Source organism: Chamaea fasciata, unplaced genomic scaffold, assembly GCF_029207755.1.
Source record: "Chamaea fasciata isolate MVZ Bird 193981 ecotype frontalis unplaced genomic scaffold, bChaFas1.0.hap1 SCAF_2, whole genome shotgun sequence".
Taxonomy (NCBI): Eukaryota; Metazoa; Chordata; class Aves; order Passeriformes; family Sylviidae; genus Chamaea; species Chamaea fasciata.
Window position 1 is genome coordinate 21,505,026 of NW_027094087.1, and position 21,963 is coordinate 21,526,988.

The window sequence follows — 21,963 nt, forward strand, 5'->3', positions numbered from 1 at the left end:
TTTTTATGTCACATCTTTTTGGCAGAGGGGGTAATCTCATTTACTTTGACCATGTTTTGGAAGGGGTCACAGTTAAGATTTAAATACAGGCCAATATAAACCCTAGGCATTAATGAGTCCTGAATGTAATGATTTTAAGATTGGAAAAATTCTTTGTTCCACTCCCTATCTATACCACTGAGTTAAAGGGATTATTTGGTTTTGAACAGCCCAGTTGCAGAGAAAGGCACTCACCTAAAAATCTACAGAAAGAACCAAGCCATTTCAACTAGTTCTTGTTCAACTACACACATTTTAAAATAAAGAAAATCCCACCCTGAGAAAAATGTGCAATTATATTCAGGTGTCTAAAAACTGGGATATCCTGGTATCTAAGAGTGGACAAGGAAGTAACTGTATCATTCAGAAATGGCAAAATGGGAAATAATTTATGTAGTTCCTCTCAACTGAGGATCAGTGGACCTGGCTGGTACCTCAGCGTGTGCTCTCTATCAATTGTTACAGTAAAGCACTCCTAAACATATTGTTGTGATTTACTCTCTCACTTTTAAAAAGACCCTTCAGGTGAATCTAAGGCTGTCGGAGAAGAAAAGTAATTACCAGTACTAATGTCCTGTACAATACCTGGGTCTATGCCTCATAATTTCATAGTCTGTGATATTAAAAATGTAGTCCTCAGAACAAAAACTCCTTTTGTATTCTCACAGGACAAAGTACCATAACCCAGCTGGTCGGAGGAGATCAAACGCTACATGTCTGTGTGATTTCCAAGACAGATACAAAGGAAACTTCTCTGTAGCCAACTGGTTCTTCCTAAACATTCATTTGTATTAATTGAAAGATTTAGTGGCCCTTACTGAAATTGGAACTGAGTGTAGATAAGACAGTTCAAGGTGCATGAGAAATCAGGTTTATTGAAGTCTTCCCTGTAAAGATTTTGCATTAAATACCTAATCTTGTTTTTAAGTAGTGAGTTGGCTAACTGAGGTGTATCAGTGGTCATGAAAGAGAAAACTAATGCACAGCCTGTCAGCAGAATTTCTGAGTTTACATACAGCTGTAGGTGGCCTCAAAGCTCGGTTTTATTCGTTGTGACCTGCTTCTAAATATGAGTGTTACCAGACTCTTACTGGGATAGGCAGAGAGCTTAGTGGAGATCATGGGACAACCATGTGCTTGCTGTCTCTGAAGAGGTAAAAGGTACCTTAAATTGAATAAAAATGCTTATCTTTGTTCAAAGAAAAAAATATTTGTGTACACTGTTACTAATCTCAGGTGTTTAGTCATCAAGGAAGAGGCCTTCGAAGTTCAGAAATCAAATTATTAGGCAAATAAATAAATAGGGAAAAAATTAATGCCCCCTGAATATGGGATACGTTGGTGAATAGAGTTCTGTTTTCACGATTTTTTACGCAGTCATGACAGCTCAAATCCCATTTCCCTTTGATCAAAGTACCTACGCAATCCCTTGATACCAGGAATTGCAGCTCTAAGGAAAATATTGCAAAACTTCCCTGTATGAAAGTACGCAGATTTTTTGGTATCATCCGGTTCCTGGCACACTTCCACTGGCACAGAGCAGTGCTGGAGGCTGACTGGGTGCCTTCCACAAGTATCCACTCTGGATCTTCTTGTGTCTTACCATATCCCTGGACATGTGGTAGCAGCCACTGTCAGAACCTGGGCAATGGCTGAATAAGCCTCTGCTGGGGCCTTTCTTATGTCTTATTTTGGATTTGGAAGAGTTAATAAATACACAGATTTGTCTTTCCTCCTCTGTAATTAAATCCCAGAAGAAAAATGTCATAAGCCTCAGCTACATCCTTAATCTCCTCAACAAAAGGAAGTGTGTTAAAAACCCCAAAACAACTGTCTTCCTGGGCAGGGTGGTTGCTCATCAGTGATCCTCAACTGGTTTTCTGGTGTGAGCCTTGCATGAGTTGCCTGGGGGCACCGAGGGGGCTGCCTGCAACTGCAGGGGCACCTCCTGCTTACCTGCCAGTCAGGTGTTTGTGGTTCAAAAACTGGCAGGGTGCTCTGCAGCAGTGTGGAGAGGTGTTGGGGAAGAGGTAGCCTGGGCAGGTGGGTGAGCAGCTTGCTCACCGCTGTAAGAAGTGGCTTCTTTCCAGCTGGCAGGGTTTTGGCAGTGGGATGGGGTGGACAGATGCTCTGCACTTGCCCAATTTATCTTCTGGAGAGGTGCCTTCCTTCTCCGGGTCTGTCAGCTCCCCTGCACTAAAAATACTTCCCTGAAACGTGCCCTCCCGTGCACTCAGTCGTGTGAAGAGCCTGACCCTCAGCTCAGCTGGCAGAAAGCAGTCTTCTGGTATTTTCTGTGTGGTTCAGGAAGGACGCAATCAGCTGCCCAGAACCACTATCAAAAGAATTGGGACATAGAATTGCACACATTAGCTCAGCCTCTCCTCTCTTCCTCCTCCCTCTGACTCAACAAGTGGTGTAAGCTCCAAATAGCATCCTTATCCTACAAGTGTATTTATTTTCCTTAACAAATTGAGGTATTAGGAATTTTAAACCCCAGATGTTTCTCAGTGTTATGTAAACCAAGAGGCACCCAGATGCTCACGTAAGAGCAGAGGGAAAATCCCTTTGGGAACCTGTGCCTGGCCCACGGCTGCAATGGGCTGCCAAGCAGTGTTATTCAAACTGTGACGTGCAACAGGCTGAGATAGCAAAAGCCCAAGGCAAGGAGAATGAGGTGAAGGTGTAAAGTGATGCACTGTTCCTTTTCTTTTTCCCCAGCTGGACCTTGGGAAAATTAGAATATACTACAGCTATGCCTTGCAAATCAAGAGTGAAGTTCTCCTGTGCATGAACTCAGGCAGACACCAGGAAGAGGCCTACATGACAACAAATATCAAAAGAAAAAAAGATGTAAAAAAACAGGTAAATATTAACATTCAGTGTTTCCCAGTGTACTGTATTTCGTTTTACCCTCGTTTCACCCCCCTTTTGAGAAAAAGAATTGGAAAAGACATTTTTTCTTGTTTTGTTGCATTAGGCAATATAGGAAGGTTTGAAAATGTTTAGGTATTTGAAAATTACTGTCTATTTTTAGAACTGTCACAACCACTGAGTCTGTTTCCTGGAGGTCTTTCGTGGTGACCTTCAGATGTTGACTGTAAAGTCTTTGAATTCTTAAAGAAAGTAGCTGGGTCTTTTTTTCCTTCCAACAGCTTATTTTGTCCTTTCAATTGAAGAGATGTTAATGAACACACACTGTTATAAACAGCTGTTCCTGCGTCGTATTAGAGCTCATCTCCACCATAATAGCTCTGCTGAAAAGAGAAAAATGATCTCCCAGTGTGGATTCAGTCCTGTGCGAACTTTTGCTTTCCTTTCTTCTGCAAGGCTCTGTCCCTCACCCTGAATGAGCAGCCTGCCCCTGTCCACCCCGGGATGTCCTGTGTTACAGGGATCAATGACATGACCTAGCCCTATCTTGTACTAGGAAATTATAGAGCTATCAAGAGTGTGGAAAATACCTTTTCTCTCCCTCTCCTCCCACCAGCCAACTGCAATCAGCACAAGCTTTACTGTAAACGCAGCGATAAGAGGAAAAAGCAGCAGCAGGAGGCTTTTTGCTGGTGTGGCTTATTATTACTAACTGAGAAAATAAACTCCAAATGCAGTACTGAGGTTTGCTAGTTACACTGTTGCCCCTGTAGCTGTATCTTGTTTAGTGGAGGCAAAGAATGAGATTGGAAACTGTGCAACCAGCGAGGCAGGATTTCATTAAATGTTGCAGCACCCAAGGAGCAAAGGAACTAAGCTGAAAGTACCTAATAAAAGCATTTGATAATGTTTAGAAGACATCCACATGCTTATGGGGCCTTTCCAAGGGGACCTTCACAAAACTCTGAGTGTCTCTTTTCATTCCATCTCGCCTCTGTTGAGATACCAAGGAATCCATGGCTGGGATATCATCAGGCCTTTCTGGCTGAAAGGTACTGACTGTAATAGTGTCTGACTCAGTTTCAGCCTGGTGGCCTCCTGAAACTCTCAGTATGTGCCAGATATAAGGAGCTCTTTATTATGCAGGTATCTCCAAAGAACCAAATTGAGGCCAGTATATCCTGGCATGCAGAGTACTACTCTGAGGCTGAGTCACCATTGAATCTCACCAGACCAGGTTTTGAATCAGGTCAGAGGATCAGTTGTTTATTGTCAAAATCCTCAAGCTCTCTATTCCTACTTGCCAGGAAAGCTCTTTAGCTTTCCACCACTGTTTCAAAGTGTTGCTCGTTCAAAGTGGCCTGTGCCTGACTTCTCCTTAATGCAGCTCCCTAGAGAGGTGGAAACACAGGGTCACCCTGGGCCAGGGTTGGGTGCCCTGGGTGCATGACCTTTGCCATGCTAACCTGCCCTCATCTTGCCCAGCAGCATTAATTGCCTCTTAGGGCAGCTTTCTTGCCAGCTCTGGGAAGCTGGGACAGACAGCTCATGCTTCTGCTAGTTAGGAGCCAGTAATAGCCACTTTGGGTCCTGGGATGAGAGAAGAAGAGGCTGGTAATACCGCTGCTGCAGTGCCCCATTAGAGTGGAGGAATCCTCAAAATGTGGGTTAGTTTCAGCTGGGCCCCCTCCCTCTCCAGCCCAGGCTCTTCCTCATCTTGTTTCAGCTCTGCACCACAACCCACGTGAGGAGGGCGTGATGCTATTTATTCTTGTTTCCTCCCTCTCTGAGATCCTATCAGAAACACCAGTCTGAGTCAGAGGCAGAGGCTGTGACTGAAATGAGAGCGAAAACTTGGAAATGCACAGATTTCAGCCCAGTGTGGCTACCCCAGCTCTTTGGAAAACTGGGCCTCAAAAATGTGTGAGATACTCAGCAAAACAGCAGCTAAAGAAAGACTATGTGAATAAGAAACTGCCTAGCAAGCAGCAAGGAAAGGAGTGGCTGGCTTGTCATAGGTAAGGAACAGGACTCAGAGGAGCGTGGTAGCATGGGTGTTACATGACCTTCTACCCTCTTGCAATATCTGCTATTTTTGGACATTTGCTGAGAAGAATCCCTCCAAGATCACTCCTCTGGTTTATTGGGTGGTGATAGCTGGGTTTTCCAGTACAAACAGAACTGTGCTACAGTGAGAGGTTTCCAGCAGTGATATTTTTCCACATGCATTTGGATGAAAAGTCATTTAAAAGCCTACCCTCCGCATTTGGCAGGTAGGGACAGGGTACGACAAACCAAAAACATGTGCGCAAATATTCCAGTCCCAAACACTTAGATCTAGCTGCTTACAACATGTTTCATTACATATTAAGCAGCACAGATCTGGAAGGATCTGGAAATACTTTCCATATCCAGATCTCCCCAGTAAAAACCATGTCGTGGGCAGATTGCATTTTTATTGCCTTCATTGCCTTGCTGAGATGATATCCCAGTACTTAAGGTGAACTGCGTGAGTAATGGTGCTTCAGTAGAATGGAGCCATTTACTTCTGCTCAAGTGAACTGGTACTTAATGGTCTGTACAGTTATATGACCTCTGGTTGCAATCTGATCAGATAGCACAAACTAAATGCAGTGGAGTCTTGCTGATAATGGGAGAGGAATGGAGGCTCAGGATCTAGGGTATTGCCCAAAGTAGGGACAACTGGTCAGCAGGTGGCAATCCAATCTGAAGCAGGAAAGGCTCACCACTGCTAGAAAAATTTGCCACCAGCCATGTCTTCAGTGAGATGCATAACTGAGAGGTCTGGATACTTTGTGTACTGGTTCTAATCACATGGATTTAATTTTTCTTTGCAGTCTGTTAACAGCACACCTTTGCCACGTCCCAGACATTCGGACTTAGTTTCCCTCCCTTCCATTCTGCTGTGCCCTCTAGTTGCAGATCTTATAGGTTATATTCAGCCTCCTCCTTGCCAGACAGCAGTACAGGTCCAGATGTTCAGCCTTGCTATTTGCTGCTAAAAAGTTGCTATGGAATGGGTGCACCTTGCAAATGTAAGCCATGTATTACCATTAAGCAGATCTGCTGCTCAGGTGTGTGAGAGAAGGGCATTTCGGTCCTTGCAGATATGAATGGCTTACTGACTTCACTGGCCTGGTTTGTCTGTGCAAAGTCAGTCAACTGCAGCAGTTTGATCAACACCTTCTAATACAACACTTCAGCTTAGGCATCTTTGCTCATACAGTGCTACTTCAGAAATGCTTTCATTTGGGCCTTTTTATAATACACAGAAAAGAGTGGAACAAACCATTTCCAGAGCATTTGACCTCATTTTCAGCCTGTTAAGTGGGAGAGAGGCCGTGAAGCATAAGGAGAGTGGTTGGGACCAGGCAGGGAGTATGCAGCAATGGCAGCATTTGTGATACATGTTGTCCTAACAACAGCAGCTTTCTCTAAGCCAAGATTTCCTGTGCTAACATCTTGAGGAATCCTTGGGTATGGCCTGTTACCTGAAAGGCACTTCATGCTCTTGTGGGGAGGGAGGAGGTGAGAAAAAAAATGATGCTGCTGCTTTTAAAATGAATTTAGCATTGAGGAGAGTAACTTGTTCCCAAACCTGGAGCCTGAAGCTCTGTCTTATCCACAGGGCATGGGAAATAGGCAGGGCTAGAGCTAATGTCCCTGTCCTGCGTTTTCTAGGTGAACTGGGACCTTGCATCCGTGCATGTGAAGTACTGCAGGAAAGGGGCAACTGTTAGTGATAGCCAGTTCTTTCTTGTGGACTTTTCTGAGCATACTTAGTGGCCAAACTTCTTATAGACCTCAGAGTACCAGCCCCCAAAACCTGAAGAGTGCTTACACTGCATTCAGGGAAGCAAGATAAGGGGCCTAAAAGCAGGTGACTTGGGCATGGTTACATGACAGGTTTGTTGCAAGACAAGCAGTTATACCAGAGCCTCCCAAATCCTTGCCCTTTCTCTAGGGTTAGAGCAGCTTCACTTGCTCATTCAGATCTCAGCCCCATAACCGATCAGCTAATTTGGGCCTATTGCAAGTGAGATATGAACCACCGAGGATTAGAAGTCATTTTTCTCATCCTGCCAACAGTCACCAACTGGAATTTGACAGCTAAGCACTCCTAGTCTGTGCTTCATCTAAGCTGGCAGCCTTCTTGCTGAAGTCAAGGTCACCAGGAGTAGGACAGTATGGTGAAGAGGCAATTAAAGCACACAGGAGCCACCCGGGCACTCACAGCAGGTTTGATTTCTCACCCCTTCTGCTGCCCAGTTTTCACAATGCACATCTACAGATTCAGGTTATAACCCCAGAAGTGTTGCAACAAGTTAGGGCTTGGAGCACATTTTGTCTGCAATGCTTGGACGGTCTGTCTCGCGAGCAGCCAGGGCTGTCCCAAGCATGCCAGCAATGCAGGTGGGAATGGCTGGATGAAACTTCCAGGTAGCAAGCAGGGCTTTAGCTCCCACCCTATTGTAACCCAAATGGTGTCAAGCGTAAGCTCCCTGAAACCGAAACCTCCCTACTACAGCCTTTACGCAGAGAGCTTGTGGTGCCGCAGCAGGTCAGTGGTGTGCGGGAAGGAAAGGGCGAGCATTGGAGTGGTGCTGGCTCAGACAGCTCCTCACACCCTGCCCACCAAAGCAGTGATCTGCATTCAGAACCTGACCCAATTCCAGCCCCTGCTGGCCTCACAGGAAAAACACTGTGGGGTTTTCAGGAAGCACTTGCACAACAGCCGATACCAGGTGAGCTGCAGGCTGAGACAGATGTGTCGTCAAAGCAGTGTTGCCACATGTGTTGCAAGGATGAGTGAAGGATATCGGCATTTTGTGTCATTCATACCTAGAGGACCATTTTCTCTTTTCAAATGCAGTCAAAATGGAGGGGAGAAGAGATATACATGGTTGTGACTTTAGGACACCAGTTATGAGTGGGAATGTGTACCTGGCATAAAGTCATTTCCTTCGCTAATGCTTGTGTTGCTTTTCTGCTTTTTTAGAAAACTCATCAGTGAATTAAGACCAAGAAAAGGGTAGGGGCCCTTGCTTCAAGAGAGGGGCTATGACTTGGTGGTGTGATATTACTGTGTTTTGGAAATTTCCTCTTACTATCTGGTATTTGCTCTACATCTATCCAGGAGCTCTGACCCATCTCTCATGAATAACTTCTAATCACATGTGAGCACAAGTGGAGGATAATATATTTTCTTTCACCAGAATGAAGAAGGAAAGCAGTGACAAACACAGCAACTGATGGGAAAAGTCCTCTCTTTAGTATGAACCAGATGTCTTCCAGCCTGAGGAGCTGGTGTGTGGCTCACAGTGGAATGGGAGTGCTGGGTTGGACAAGAGGGCTTGGAGTGGTGCACATGCCCTGATCTGGTCATACAGGCTCCTTGTGACCTTTGATGAAACACTGGTTGTTTCTCTCTGAAAGCCATTTGCTTTCCACCTACCTACTGTGTCAGTCCTCAGAAAAGCTTGCCTTGGGAAAAAAATGTCTGGTCATCAGCCTGGTAAGTCAGGCTTCCTGTCTGCTCTCTGTGTCTCGACCACTTTTTCCAGTGAGAAGCGTATTTGTCCCAGACCCACAAAGTCCACATCAGAAATCTCTGCTTTAGCTTCCCTGGATCTGGAAATATCTAGAGAACTAGACAAGGGAAATGAGTAGATAGTGCAGGGAGGTATCAAAAGAAATGGACAGGAAGATTTAGATCAGTGTGTGATCCCAGGCTACTGGATGGGTATGTGAAGGAAAGGAAGGAACAGGACTTTTAGAAAGGTGTTCTCACCCTAAGGGAACTAGGTGAGAGACACGATAAATTTTACTAGAAAGGTCTCCAAGTCTGAAAGTTGTCAAAAGGCTGCTAAGGGCAGGGAAAAAAACCAGTATTCATCTTGGAAAATGTGAGACATAGGGATAGCTGCAGCCCTACGGAGAGGTTCACATTTTTCCTTAGATGGCCCTTGTTTAGTTCCGCTATGCACTAGTACTTACAGCACAGCCCTGCTGATGCCACGACTTAACCCTGCACTGTTAGCAAGTGCCTGCGATGGCTGTTCCCAAACCACGTGGGTCAAGGCGCCACACGGCTTTCCTTCTTGGCCAGCACCCAAGAAGGAGCTGTAGCAGCTCCGCAGGTCCCATCCCCACCCCTGTCTGCCTGGAGGCCTCCCAGTGTCCTGGCCAGCTCGGCGTGGGGGCTGGGAGGGCAGCGGCGCTGGTGTAACTGGTTTGGGCAGCATACCAGCCCAGAGCCGCTGCCAGACCTCGCTGCCCGGCCTGAGGGCCGCTCCTCCGGCACCTCCGCGGGGCACGGCGGCGGCGGCGACCAGCCCCCCGCGCTCCTCGGCCCCTGGCGGGGCTAGGCTGGCCCACGCGGGTGAGGGAGCAGGTTCCACCCAGGAAGGGCCCCGTGCTGCCACATGGGCTGTGGGAAGGCAGCGTGGTGTCCCGGCCAGCAGGAAGGAGCGGGTGGCAGCGCCAGGGCCAGCTGCGGGTCAGGCCGGGTGAGCGAGGCACGGCAGAGCCTCAGGAGCCGAGCGAAGGCCGGAGGTGCTGCACACCAGCTCCAGCCTCGTGTGCCAGGGTCAGGGCACGGCACCGCCCGGGGCACCGGCAGCGCTGCGGCATGGTCTGCAGGAAAACAGCGTCCGTGCAGGAAAATGCCTCTCAAGGCCCCTCTCTTTTGCTGTCCCAAGTTGCCCTTGATGGTAGTGGAAAAAGCCAAGGTTGGAGTCCTGTTCTGCAGCATTTTCTCCTTGAACTCCAGAAAGCAAGCTGATGTTGCTGTAAATGCAGCAACACACTTCGCCACTGAGGCATTTCTGTGTGGCTGACAGGGATTTTGCCTAAATGCCACACAGGAGGCCAGAAACATGTCATCCTAGCCTTAACAGCTCTTTCTGCTTCTCCTGCTCTAAGGACTGGCATGGAATGATGAAAAGGGCATCAGGCAAGGACAGGCTGGCTTCTGTCTTCTGCCAGTCAGAGTCTTAGCTGGAGATTCCTGCTCTGGAGGTCATCAAGCCAAGGAAGCCTCCTTGGAACCAGCAAAATATCAAATCCTAGACCTTGAGCTGAGACTCGGTCCCCACTGTTGTCAGGCTAGAAGGGATGAAGCCAGGCTGGATTATTTCATTTTCTTTTTTGAATTTCTTTTGTCTTGAGGCCCTGATGGTGTGGACAGAATTAAGAAACTTATCCTTGTGTTTCTTTGGGGATTTTCACGTGCTTCTTGTATCCTAGGAGCATGCAAAGTTCCTATCCTTTTACCACAGGTTATATGTTTTTTAACCCCTGTTTTCTGCAATGTCTTCCAGTGAGAAATGTGTCCAGTAAGTGTTTTGTCTCAGACCATCTTGCCCTCCACAAGCCAAGACTTGTGGAAAGGAAATCTGTTCAGGCTAGGAATGTGTTAACTATTCATGGCTGACTCTCCCATCAGGGGCTGTGAGCCGTTCTGGGGATTTTGTGCCGGGGATTTTCCACCAGCTCTGCCTATTCCAGCTTTTCAGCTGGGTGCATTTTCCCACAAAGATGTAGTCTTATAAGTGCCTTTTCACTGCTTAGTCACTCAGGTAAAGAAAATAGTTCGAGAATGGTTCTCATGCTGCCTCCTTCCTACCAGGCACTTGGCTTTATCTTGCATTATAAGTGAGACTAAATCTTTTTGAAAATCTGTGTGTCAGCACTGAATTATTTATAGTCATGTCAAACATTCCTGAGTATATGAATAAAACCCGGGATAAAGTATCCTAGTGTGCCACTGGTGACAAAAAAGTGTTGTGGCAGTCAGAGAGCCAGCCTTGATGTGATGCAGGTAAAGATGTTTTTGCAGGCCGGGGGGCAGGTGGAGGGCAGGGGGGGTGGTGTGCTTGTTGTAGCAAAGTCAGTATTTTGTGTTTTATGTTTACCTTAATAATTGCATTTATAATAATGTAATTTTCTCAGCAGCTGACTGCAGCAGCAGATAAAACCCTAGAATTATGTTTGTGAATTTGACTGGAGGAGATTGCAGACTGTTTCCCAGGCCATGTTTGTTCTCTTCGCCAAAGCAAAGTATTACTTAAATAGAAAGCTAGAGACACTATGCTGCAGCTGAAATATGACCCATTAGACATGCCTGAGAAACCACAATTAAAAACTCAAGAAACTCTAAATAATTTCCCCCAAATAAAACTAGGGGAGGGGAGGTAATTTTATTGCTGCATAAGATATGCAGATCTGGCTTTGGAGATGCTTATTTTCTTTATATGCTATTTGTTCTTATTTAAAGAATAACACAGGCCTTACAGATCTGCATATAAAGTATGCAATAATTCATTATTATCCTGCTTGTTCTTTATTCATTTTCTATTTAAAAATCTTCCAGCAATTGGAGCACTCATCCTTATATTGAAAAACTACTTGACATTAGTAACTGCCCTCTCCTGTTTCCAAATAATTAAGATCTCCACGTGTTTACATTTTTTATTTCATTTTTGTGTTCTGACATATGTATTGACCAGCCCACTCTCACTGCGCTGCACTAAAGGAAACTGTGATTGATTGATCCTGTTTTCAGTTAAAGAAAGTCTCTCCACACAGGCATTCAGGAATTTTTTTTCGGGCTGCTTTGGTGCTCAATGCATTGCTCACACAAATGGGCTGGACCATTGTCAAACGAGTGGTTAAATCTCAGCCAGACCTGAGAGGGTTCAAGTGGGCAAGGAATTATAGCCTTTCACCTGTTTTGGTCTTCTCAGTCTTATCACAGCAATATATGCTTTCTTGGTCACTCCCTTTCGAAAAACAGTTGGTCTCCTGAAAAAATAGATCCTTTGGTTTGCTCTATATTTAGGCAAAACCAGTCTTGATTCCAGGACTATAGAAATGTATGCTTTTCTTTCCACCCTTCAGCTAAGGAAGAGGGGAAAACAAAAATTTGAGCAAATCCATCTATAACAGTGTAATATTTTACAAGTCTGTTTAATAGACAACTACAGCAGTGAGGGTAAAAAACTCTGACAAGTCACTGCTGCACTTTATGTTGTTTGTGCTCTGAAGGCTGTTCAACTTCTTTATTGTCCTGCAGAGTTTGCAGGTTGGACTGTGATTCCATGATGGGTTTAGCTCATGGGTATAAACTTATTTTCTGGTAATGCCTAGATGGGGTAGAAACTTCAAAACCACAAAGGAACCACTGACATCCTCAATGTCCTGAGGGCTGAGGACAGATCACTGAAGGGAGTAGTTAAATAAAAGGTGGGAAAATCAGAGTTACCGCTGTTGGCTTCTCAGCAAAGCTGTGTGACTTCTCACACTGGAGAGAATATTTGTCCCCAGTTTTGTTTTTCCCTTTCTAAGGGGTAATGTTGATAGTGATAACATGCATATGGATTATTCTGTATTAAAAATTTTTGCTATCTTGTTGAGGTATACCAGCTGGGAGTATACTGGAGAATACACATCCAACTCATCACAGTTCTGGCCCTAGCATAATTTAATTATGCTTGGAAAAAAGAAATTACAGCATAGCCTATTTAAATAGGTGAGAAAATAACTTCTCTGTGGTATGGATGGCATCTCCATTACTGAAGTATTTTTGTCACGGCTCTAGCAATACATACATATGCTGGAAAACTTCCATTTTAGACGTACCGTAGAGGAAATCAGTGTCCATCTGGCTGAGAAGGTCACCTACATATCTAACTCAGACATACTCAAAATCACTACCTGAAGTTTCCCTTTTGGAATAACAGCTTAACACATTTCACCAAGTTCCCTCCCACCCCTGTGAGGTCTTGATGAACAATGTGGTATCATCTTCTCTCAATCCCAAATCCAGCCTACCTGTTGCTCACCCTGCCTGCAGCGCTGCCTTTCACACATGCCCCAGGCAGTAAAGCTGGCAGTGGAAGCCTGGGCTGAGCTGGAGGGAAAGTAGAAGGGTAGGATGAGGTCTGTCAACAATGTGTTTTTAACTGGCAAATAGAGGCACATTTCCCTTTAGCGACAAGACCTGCACCTGTGATGCAAATTACGTGGAATATTTGCAGTGTCATACCAGTGGGTGTAGATTCCACTTGTTTTAAGACACACAAAAATCCTAAACCTATTTTTCTCTTTCTTTCCTGCCTCTGGAGCTAATGCATTTAACTCTCAAAGAGGAGACAGCTGATTCTGAGATTCAGATTCTCTTGGTGTTAATTTTCTTTTTAAAAGAGCTTGCATATTATTGTAGATTAATTATATCCTTCTGCAAATAAAATCACTGGAAGGGGTCCACCTCCCTCCCCCCATTCTGCTCAGTTTCTTCCTTGATTTTTTTCACGTGTCCCTTCCCCAGTGAATACATCTGAATGTTACGTGGTGGTAATTAAGGATCTTAATTGGATATTTGTCTTTGCAAAGCCTGTCAGTGTTAACAGGCAACTGTGATTGATTGACAGCACACGAAAGAACAATGGAGAAGCCTTAACAAGGCTTGGCAAAGCAACACAATCAGTGGAGAGCGTGCTCAGGGGAAGAGCTTCACACAAGGATTTCAGGAAAATCTGTGCTTGGTGACTTTTATTTCCTTAATCAATGGCAGGAAACAGTTTAGCCCTGCTGCAGCTGGTGATAAAGGAACTCCGCTAAAGCCCACTGCTAGATGAAATAACCACATGGCTTGAGGTAGAACAAGCTGTTCCGGAACATGCGCTTTTGTGGTTATTTGGAGAAGCCTTAAGGAACTGTGGTTCTTCTCAGCATTGACCTGGAGCCGGGATATTTGCTCTTTGGTCTGTGCAGTTGTGACAGCACTAGATGCTTGAGATGCTGGTGCAGAGAGACTCCCCTCGCAGCTGAGGTCCTGAGTTATTGACCTAATGCTACACAGGCCAGCCATCTGTTCTGCTGCCACCCCAAAGCAAAATTCGAGCACACTGAAAGAGAAAAAGTCTGGATTTACCTCAACTCATGCAGAAAGTCTCCCACAGGCAGGGTGAGCCTCCGTTGCAGCCACCTGCCCAGGATGTCAGGGGAAAAGCTCATCCCAGTTCTGTGCATCATCCACAGGGCTTGCCTATGTCTGGTACCACCGAATCTGAGTACCTCAAATCTTTACCTTCTCCTCACATTCCTAAGGGGCTAAAAACTGCTGCAAGCGCTGCTTTACAGGAGACAAGTGGAGGTACAGAGATGTCACCTGTAATCTCTTCAGTTTCCTGAGCAATGATGAGAAATTTTAGGGCAGAACCGGAAATTGAACCCAGGTTTCCCAATGGTGTTCCTTGGGGAGTTACCTCAGGGGCTTCCAGCCCATGGAGTCAAGTATCACCTAGGAAGGGGAGCAGTGGCTCAGGCAAAACTCTGAGAAATCAGAACAGTCTGGGATCTGTTACATTGGGAAACAGTAGCATAATGCAGCAGAAACTGCTTTCCCTCCGTCACGCCTGGCGGGCAGATCTTTATGCCAAGAGGTCACGTTACAGCCCAGTTCTCTGCTAACCATGTCACTGCATGTTTTTGTCTCACCTGTGTATGCAAGTCCAATCCATGTTACAGCTCAGAGGACAAATTCCTTGCTGAAATAGAGTTTGACCTTATGTTTAGCAGCAGCAATGACCACTGTTGCAGGAGGACTCCCAAGTGTGTTCAGTTTTCTGTGCAGACAAATCTGCTCATGCCAGTGAAGAAGGCCACCAAAGAGAAGTGTGCACTGTAAACCTCAGGGCAGATGGGTGTCCTGACCTATAAAAATCTGCACAGTTATTATTTTTTGCCTATTTTATCTCCGCTTCCCTGTCCTGCTCTTGTCTCCTGAGTGGAGAAGCACAGAAGATCAGGTGTTTGGGTGCTGGCAAAGCATATAGGGGAACTGGAGTCAATATCTTTGCCTGCTGCACTCCTTTGCATCTGAGCTGGGTGAACCACTTAGGGTTTGTCTGCATCAAGTGAAGTAAATGCCTGAAAAGTTATACCTTCCTGTAGGCAGCAGTCAGATAAATTCATCCAGGAGAACATGGCATGACTGTTTCCTGATCAATTTAGATCTTGTCACTCAAAGAGGTTGTCTGGGCTGCAGGGATGGCCCAGCTCCTGGGGAATGCAGCTGGTGAACCCCTGTGGTTTACAACCCTCATCATTAAAGTAAATTAGCGCCAACATAGGAAACTTTAAATGAAAAATGGGCACACTGGATCCCTCTATATGTCTGTCTAGTCTAGTATCCTCTCCTTGCCAGTGGTTTTAGAGAATTTTAAAGAAAACTCTATGAGAAAGGCAAGCATGTGGTGGTAATTCTCTGGTGTACTTGCCAGGCGGTGGGTTCTTGAAAGCTTCCTAAAATCTTGCTGTTTAATAGCACCTAATAGATCTGTTTGCAACTTTGTCAAATCATTTTTTGAAATCTATTTTAGGTATCCATAGCACTGCTGGCAGCCAGCTTCAGAATTTAACTACCCATTTGATGAAGCTTTTTCTTTTGTTAGCCTTGAATCTGCCACCTTGTAACTTTATTTTATGCTGTTTCTTCTGTTTAATCCTGCCATGTGACCAAACTGCATGCAAGTCACCAGGACACTTCTCAGGCTGGTGTCTTGTCTATAGCTGCATATCTGTGAAACTTGCGGTTATGATGTGGTTATGTTGTCGGTATATGTGGCATATGTGTCAAGGAGAGGTTGTTTTTCACTTAAACAAGTCCATACGAATAGAACTCTCAATTTAAAATTCCTTTACAATGACCTGAATAGGACTGCCAATGTTTAAACTCTTCTCTCCTCTTGGAAGTGAAAGCTTTGCCAACATAAAGCAATGATACATTACAGAATTACAGAATATGCTGAGTTGGAATGAACTCATCAGGATCATTGAGTCCAACTCCTGACCCTGCACAGGACACCCCAAGTATCACTGTGTGCCTGAGAGCATTGTCCAAGTGCTTCCTGAGCTCTGGCAGACTTGGTGCTGTGACCATTCCCCCAGGGAGCCTGTTCCAGTGCCCAACCACACTCTGGGGGAAGAACCTTTTCATAATAACCAACCTAAACCTCCCCTGACACAAGTTCAGCCCATTCCCCTGGGTCCTGTCACTGGTCACCACAAAAAAGAGATCAGTGTCTGTTCCTCCTCTTCCCCTCACAAAAAAGTTGTAGAAAGCAGGCGTGGTCAAAAAAGCTTGTCTTTCAGCCACAGCTTTGTACAAACACTTTTCCAACACCAGCGAGTTTTACCAGGGAGGTGTCTCTCTGTGGAGACTGTGTGTCAAGGCTGTGCTTTGTACTAGCCTGTAACTCACAGGCAGAAAACAGGGCTTTGCTGCAAGGGTGGTGCAGCAAGGGTGGTGCAGCAAGGCAGCTCACCCCTCTTTGCCACCAGACCCATCTGTAGGCCAACAGAAGTCTTTGGTAGTCCAACCTTTGGGGTTAAACCAGCCTGACGGGGTGCAAAGCTGTCCCACAAGTCATGTGAAAGAAAAAGTAAAAATATCTTCACCCCACTCAACACCTGTACGAATGGCACAAAGTTCATGCAGACCTGTGCCTGTGATTTGCTTAAAAAGCCACGTCCCCAAGACCATATCTGAAAGTCTGATAAAAGAGTTGATTTCTCAGGAACCCTTGAGTTTCTATTAAAAGAAGTGAGAGAGATTGTGAGTTCTGCTCATTTAAAATTAAACTCATTCATGTAGGAATCCAAATATGGGGTTGGACTTTTATCTTATGATATATTGGCCTTTGTCTTGGGCTGTAGTAAAGCAAATATGATAAGCTAACTAGTGGCATAAAATTTTCAGTTACTTTCTAAATGTTACAGCAGCAAAGAACCAAGCAGAATTACTGAAGGGTCAAAGGCATAGATTAGAAACATCGCTAAGAAATGGTAAGAATTACTGATAAGTTTTAGTGTCTTTGTTTTATTACTTCCCTGTCTCAGTCAGGTCTGCAAACACACTGATTCACGTTTAATTGAACAACAGCTTCATTGTGAAACCTGCCATTCTTAGCTCCAGTGAAGAAAATATCTTTTAAAACACCGCCCCCGCTTTCTAACATTGTACAGACAAAGAATTACAGCTCATCTGCCATAGGATATACTCCACAAGTGACATCATCTCCCTTAGGTCTCGTTTTCTCCATCATATGTGGTGTGACGAGTAGCAGCCTGGGGACCTGTGTGCTGTGTGTGCCTCTGTGCAGAAGGGCTCCTTCTGCCCTGCTCCTTCGTGCCTCTCGATGCCTCAGTGTCATCACCAGCACCCTCTGGGCTGGTGTCCCAAAGCCACAGAGAGGGGCAAGGCAGGCCATGCATGAGGAGTGTGAGGGTGACCTTCACATGAAGTCCCCAGAGCCCTGCCCACACTCCTGGTTGTGCGCAAGCAAATGTGTCCCGCTTCCCCGAAAGCAGCACTCCATGAAGCATGTTCTGCTTCCACTGGCCATGGGCTGCAACATTCACTGCCTGTGGTCAGATGCATCTAGATTGCTCTCACAGAAATAAAAAGGATTACCTGACTCTGTAGAGCATTGGCCTACAATTCACCATTTTGCTCGTGAAGCTGGGCTGGATAGGAGCAAAAAAAAAGAGCTTGTGAATGCCCTAGTGCTGACACACTTATGTCAGCCAAAAAAACCCAAAAACAAAAACAAAAACAAAAACGAACTTTAAAAAACCAAAAAAATCACAACAACAACAACAACAACAACAACAAAACAACACAAAAAAACCCCCCGAACAAACAAACAAAAAAACCCCCCAAACTTGTCTCAAGAACTAGTTTCCTTTTGAGGTGCTCTACTCTGTGGCTTTCACTGCTGTAGAGGCGAGCCCCACCTCACACAGATCATGCAGTGCAGAAATGATAAGGGGCACAGTCCAGCCTGGCTGTGGCTCCAGCTGTATGCTGCTGGCACCTGCTCTGTCCAGGCAGTAGCCTGGTGTCTTTGGTGCAGCTCCTAGGAGAGGAATGCATCTAGTCCAAAGTTTAGGCTCCAGGAGGACACATGAGAGGGTTCTGACCAGCCTCTGACTCAGGATACTGCATCCACGTGCTCAAGGGTGCATTCACCTCAGCTTACTTCAATTCCAGCACATGGGCACAGGGAAGTGGAAGGCTTGGAGGAGAGTGGATGGTCATTTAGGTCCAACAGCAGATGCAGGCGTGTATGCAGGACGCTGTGGAATGTACATACATCCCATGTCTGCCTCAGGCCATGAGAGATTTCACAGCTCTAGTGTCACATAAAGTTCGCCACAGTGATCTAACTTGTTGTAACCAAGCTAAAAGTGACGCATCAGTACAGATAAGCCCTTAATTTTTCAGTTGTTTTTTTACAGTAGATCAGCCTGTGTGAGTCACAGCATCTGACCTGAACAGCCCATTCCATTACCTGGGTAAGGATTTGTCTGGTTCTGTCATTTTTTGCCATTCTTAAACTCCTCCTGAAATCAAGGGTGATAGAAGGAGGCTGGAAACTTCTCTGGACCATCAAAGCCTTCTCTCCTGCTCTGGGTTTTGAGCTTTAATCATCTTACTTTCAGCCAAAATTGCTGAAAGTCCTTTCCTCCCAATCTGTGTGCTACAGATTATGAAAGGCTAATGAGAAAAGCTAAAACTCATTTGGTCAGGAAGAAGAATTCCGATTTTTTCCTGTGGCAAATGAGAAAATTAGGCAAACAAATGCATTTGTCATAGACTCAGCTGAATACAGTTTTGTTTGGCTTCATGTAAGAGTACTGTAAGAAGAGGCTGGGCATAGGTCCCTGACAGGTTAATAACGCGAACTTTGTTTCTACAGGGCTTTTCAGAGCACTGTAGTTTTCCAGATGGAGGACTGGCAGCCTGAGGAAAGGTCTAGGCCCAAGGGGTCCTGGCAGTAGAAAGCAGGATATGTGAGTGTCTATGAACGTTGCAAGAGAAGATCATGTCTGTAGACCTTTACCTAACAACTGTGCCCAGCCCTGCTGGGCTGTGGACCCCTGGCTTTGGCCAGATGGGTCCATGAGTCATGGTCCAAACACACTGTCACTATAATTTGACTTGTGAGTGTTGTCTCCAGTGCCCTGGTAAACATCTATCCATTGTGAGCAAGGCCAAGTCACTTTTCCCATCTCTTGCTTTCTGCCTTAGGAAAAGGTAAGAAGCAGAGACTCTTGCCCTTAGCGTCATGTTAAGATCCAGCACTAGAAAACTGCTCACATGTTCTGAGCATTACTGATGATCCCAGAACGCTGAGACAGTGCAGCACAGTGAGGGTGGTCTTATATTTGAATTAAGTCCTGAATTAAGATTGAAATATTTTAGAGTGAATTACTTACCCTAGAGAGGCTAATCTCCATTTTTCTGTCTTGCTCATTTTTATTCTTTATTCTAATGTGTGTCTGCATCTCTCGGCACTGCCCAGCCTCATGCTGCCATTTGGGTGAGGGGATAGAAAAGGCTAAATTTGTGGCCTACATATGAAGAAACCTTGAAGCTGCCCACCAGATCCTCTTTTGGCTCCTGCAGCATGCCTGAGGCTGGGACCACCCTGCAAATCTTGTAGGCTTTGCTGACACATTGGGATAAAAAAAGGACTCACCCTGTGTCCTTAAGAACCTAGGCATGGCAGTGGCAGTGAGAGAGAGGTACTTGAAGTTAGGAGAAATTTGCATTCGTTCTGCTGTAATAATTTCAGCCACCCTGGAAAAATATCGGTGCTCCCTCTTTTTAAACTGCTTATTGACCAAAGCTGCATCCCCAAGAAGGCAAGGACCATGATTTTGCACAGAAAGGCATATCTGTCAGAAGGGAAAAGATTATAAAAGAGTTTTCTAAAAGCAAAATTGATTTCAATGGAAAACATGTATCCAGCAAAATGCCTGGGAAATTTGACTGCAGCAAATACCTGACTTTATGTTTCAGCCAAAGATAAACTATCAGGCAGACTGAAGAAGTAATGGAATGAAATTATACTGTCTGTGTTGTGCTGGAAGGGCATAATAAATGATCCCTAGACTGCAGTCTCAAATGGCTGTGGCGTTTTCACGAATTTTCTGAACGGTGTTGCTTGGAGCCAGACAAGACAACCACTATCTTGCTCTTCCCATCTTGCCTCTCCTGTTCGGGTCTGTTGCAAAGCCTGATGTGGAAAGGGTAGAAAAAGAGTGCTAGATCGGCAGAAAGCAACTCCTGCAGTGGTAGAATGACAGTGGAGAGAAAAGCTTCTTCCCTGAGTACTTGTGTATGTCTGGTCTTCCTCACTTCTGCTCCTGACATTTCTTTTAGATAATCCCATACAAGACCCTTCTCTCTCAAATAGCTTCTTTACAAAAGAAAATGGAGGAGAAAAGTCATCTAAGTGAACTAGAGGCATGAATTTTAAATAGGTGAGTCAACTGCAATAAAGTGGATAGCTTTAAATTAGGGTGGGCTAAATCAAATGTTCTTAAGCTAAAATGCCCACATGTGGCTTTAATGTGATTTAAACAAGTTTTTAAAGTTTCATCCCTTGCCAAATTCATTCAAATTAGGTTTCTGGAGCATCTCCATGCAGATAAACCCACAGTTACTCCCACTGATGAAATGGGGACTTCCCTGCCTTAGAAGGGTGCTGCTGCCAGATGCAATTCCCCAGTACCTAGAAAGCTCTTTGCTCTGCCGGAGGCACGGGGCCAGACACACACAGCCCTCCTAAGTGCAGCAGGCACGGGCTCTGGGCAGCTGCTTGTGGCTCTGTGCAAGGATCCCAGCTGCGGCCTCTCCAGACACCTGCCAGCTGGCCAGGACAGTGCTGTCACCTGCACAGAGCCATATCTGAGGTGGCAAAACACTGGCTCTGCTCTTTCATCTGCCACCAGCTCCCCATGTCCCACATGCGCCTACCAGAAATGGAGTCAGATAGTGGATGTGCATTTACTCGTTAGTGTGCTTGGAAGTCAAGGAGGGGAGAAGGGGATTTGCAGGCCTGTTTGGTGCCTGATGTGGGTGATTTCCCTGTGCCGTTTCATTAGGGGAACTCAACTGCAGCAGATTCCTGGAAACCTGATCCCCAAGATAAACGTGGAAGGACTGAAACAGCAGTGTCTGTCCAGTGCTTCAGACTGTCAGTTCAGAGGAGGGTCAGAGCCTCCCTGACCTGAACAGGGCTGTCAGTATAAAGACAGCTGCTCTCACTCACAGGCACCCACTGGGCCTAAGTGGAGGCAAAAGTTACATTAAACAGCCACACTGCTTTCAGAGTCACATGAGCACTACTTTCTAAGAGACTGATGACATTTAAAGCTCTTTGAGTAAACTATTTGCTTTACATTTATAACAGGATATTCATCCCACCACTTGCCATGGGAATGAAGCATACTGGTCAGCCTTCCCAATGACCAAATGTTTGCCATCTCAAAAACATTCTCCTGGAGAATAAAGTACACATCTTTATTGTACAGTTCTGCCTCATCAATAATGCCAGGACAGATTCTCTTACAAAGGTATCGGGTTTAAGAGAGCAGCCATCTTACTAACCACACCAGCCTATTTCCAGATGGCATTTTGAACACAATATAGACCAGGGACTTTGCTATCTAATCCATTATGCAATTAATTAGCACTTATAAATTAAGTATGTGCCTAGCAGAATATGTCCTTCCATGTGGCAAGCCTCGTGCAGCAAGGACAGACTGTGAGTCGGTGAGTCACCACAGGTGACACAAAGGCCACCTCAGCCGGTCATTTTGCCTGAAAAATGAGAGGTAATTCCCTTGTGCTAGGAGGCTGCATCTGAAGAAGGAGAAAGATTGTCTTTGTGCACTCTTGTGCTGTAGGCTGTTGTTTGTTTTCTGGTAGTGTTGACACGTGGGTGCTCAAACAGCAGAGTGACAGTAAGACAGGTGCCACCCTCATCAGGTGAGCTCCCGCGTGTCCAGCGGGGTTTATGGTTCACCTGTAACTGCACACCCCGTGGGAAGGCTGACCTGTGGGCGCCCTGAGGATAATGGTGACTTACTCAGCCAGACCAGGGACAGCTTTGAACCCTCTTGCTGGGCCGTGGTGAAATGCACCAGTGACAGGCCAGTGTTCGCCCTGTC

The 21,963-nt window shown here is 45.5% G+C and overlaps 1 long non-coding RNA gene across 1 annotated transcript in view; it reads left to right on the forward strand.

The window, feature by feature from the left end:
• LOC136285841 (uncharacterized) overlaps positions 1–2,924 on the forward strand; it is a 40,185-nt gene extending 37,261 nt beyond the window's left edge. Inside the window, exon 3 of the long non-coding RNA XR_010719572.1 lies at positions 2,761–2,924. This is a non-coding gene — a long non-coding RNA (uncharacterized lncRNA). The remainder of the gene's footprint in view (positions 1–2,760) is intronic.
• The last annotated feature ends 19,039 nt before the right edge of the window (positions 2,925–21,963 follow it).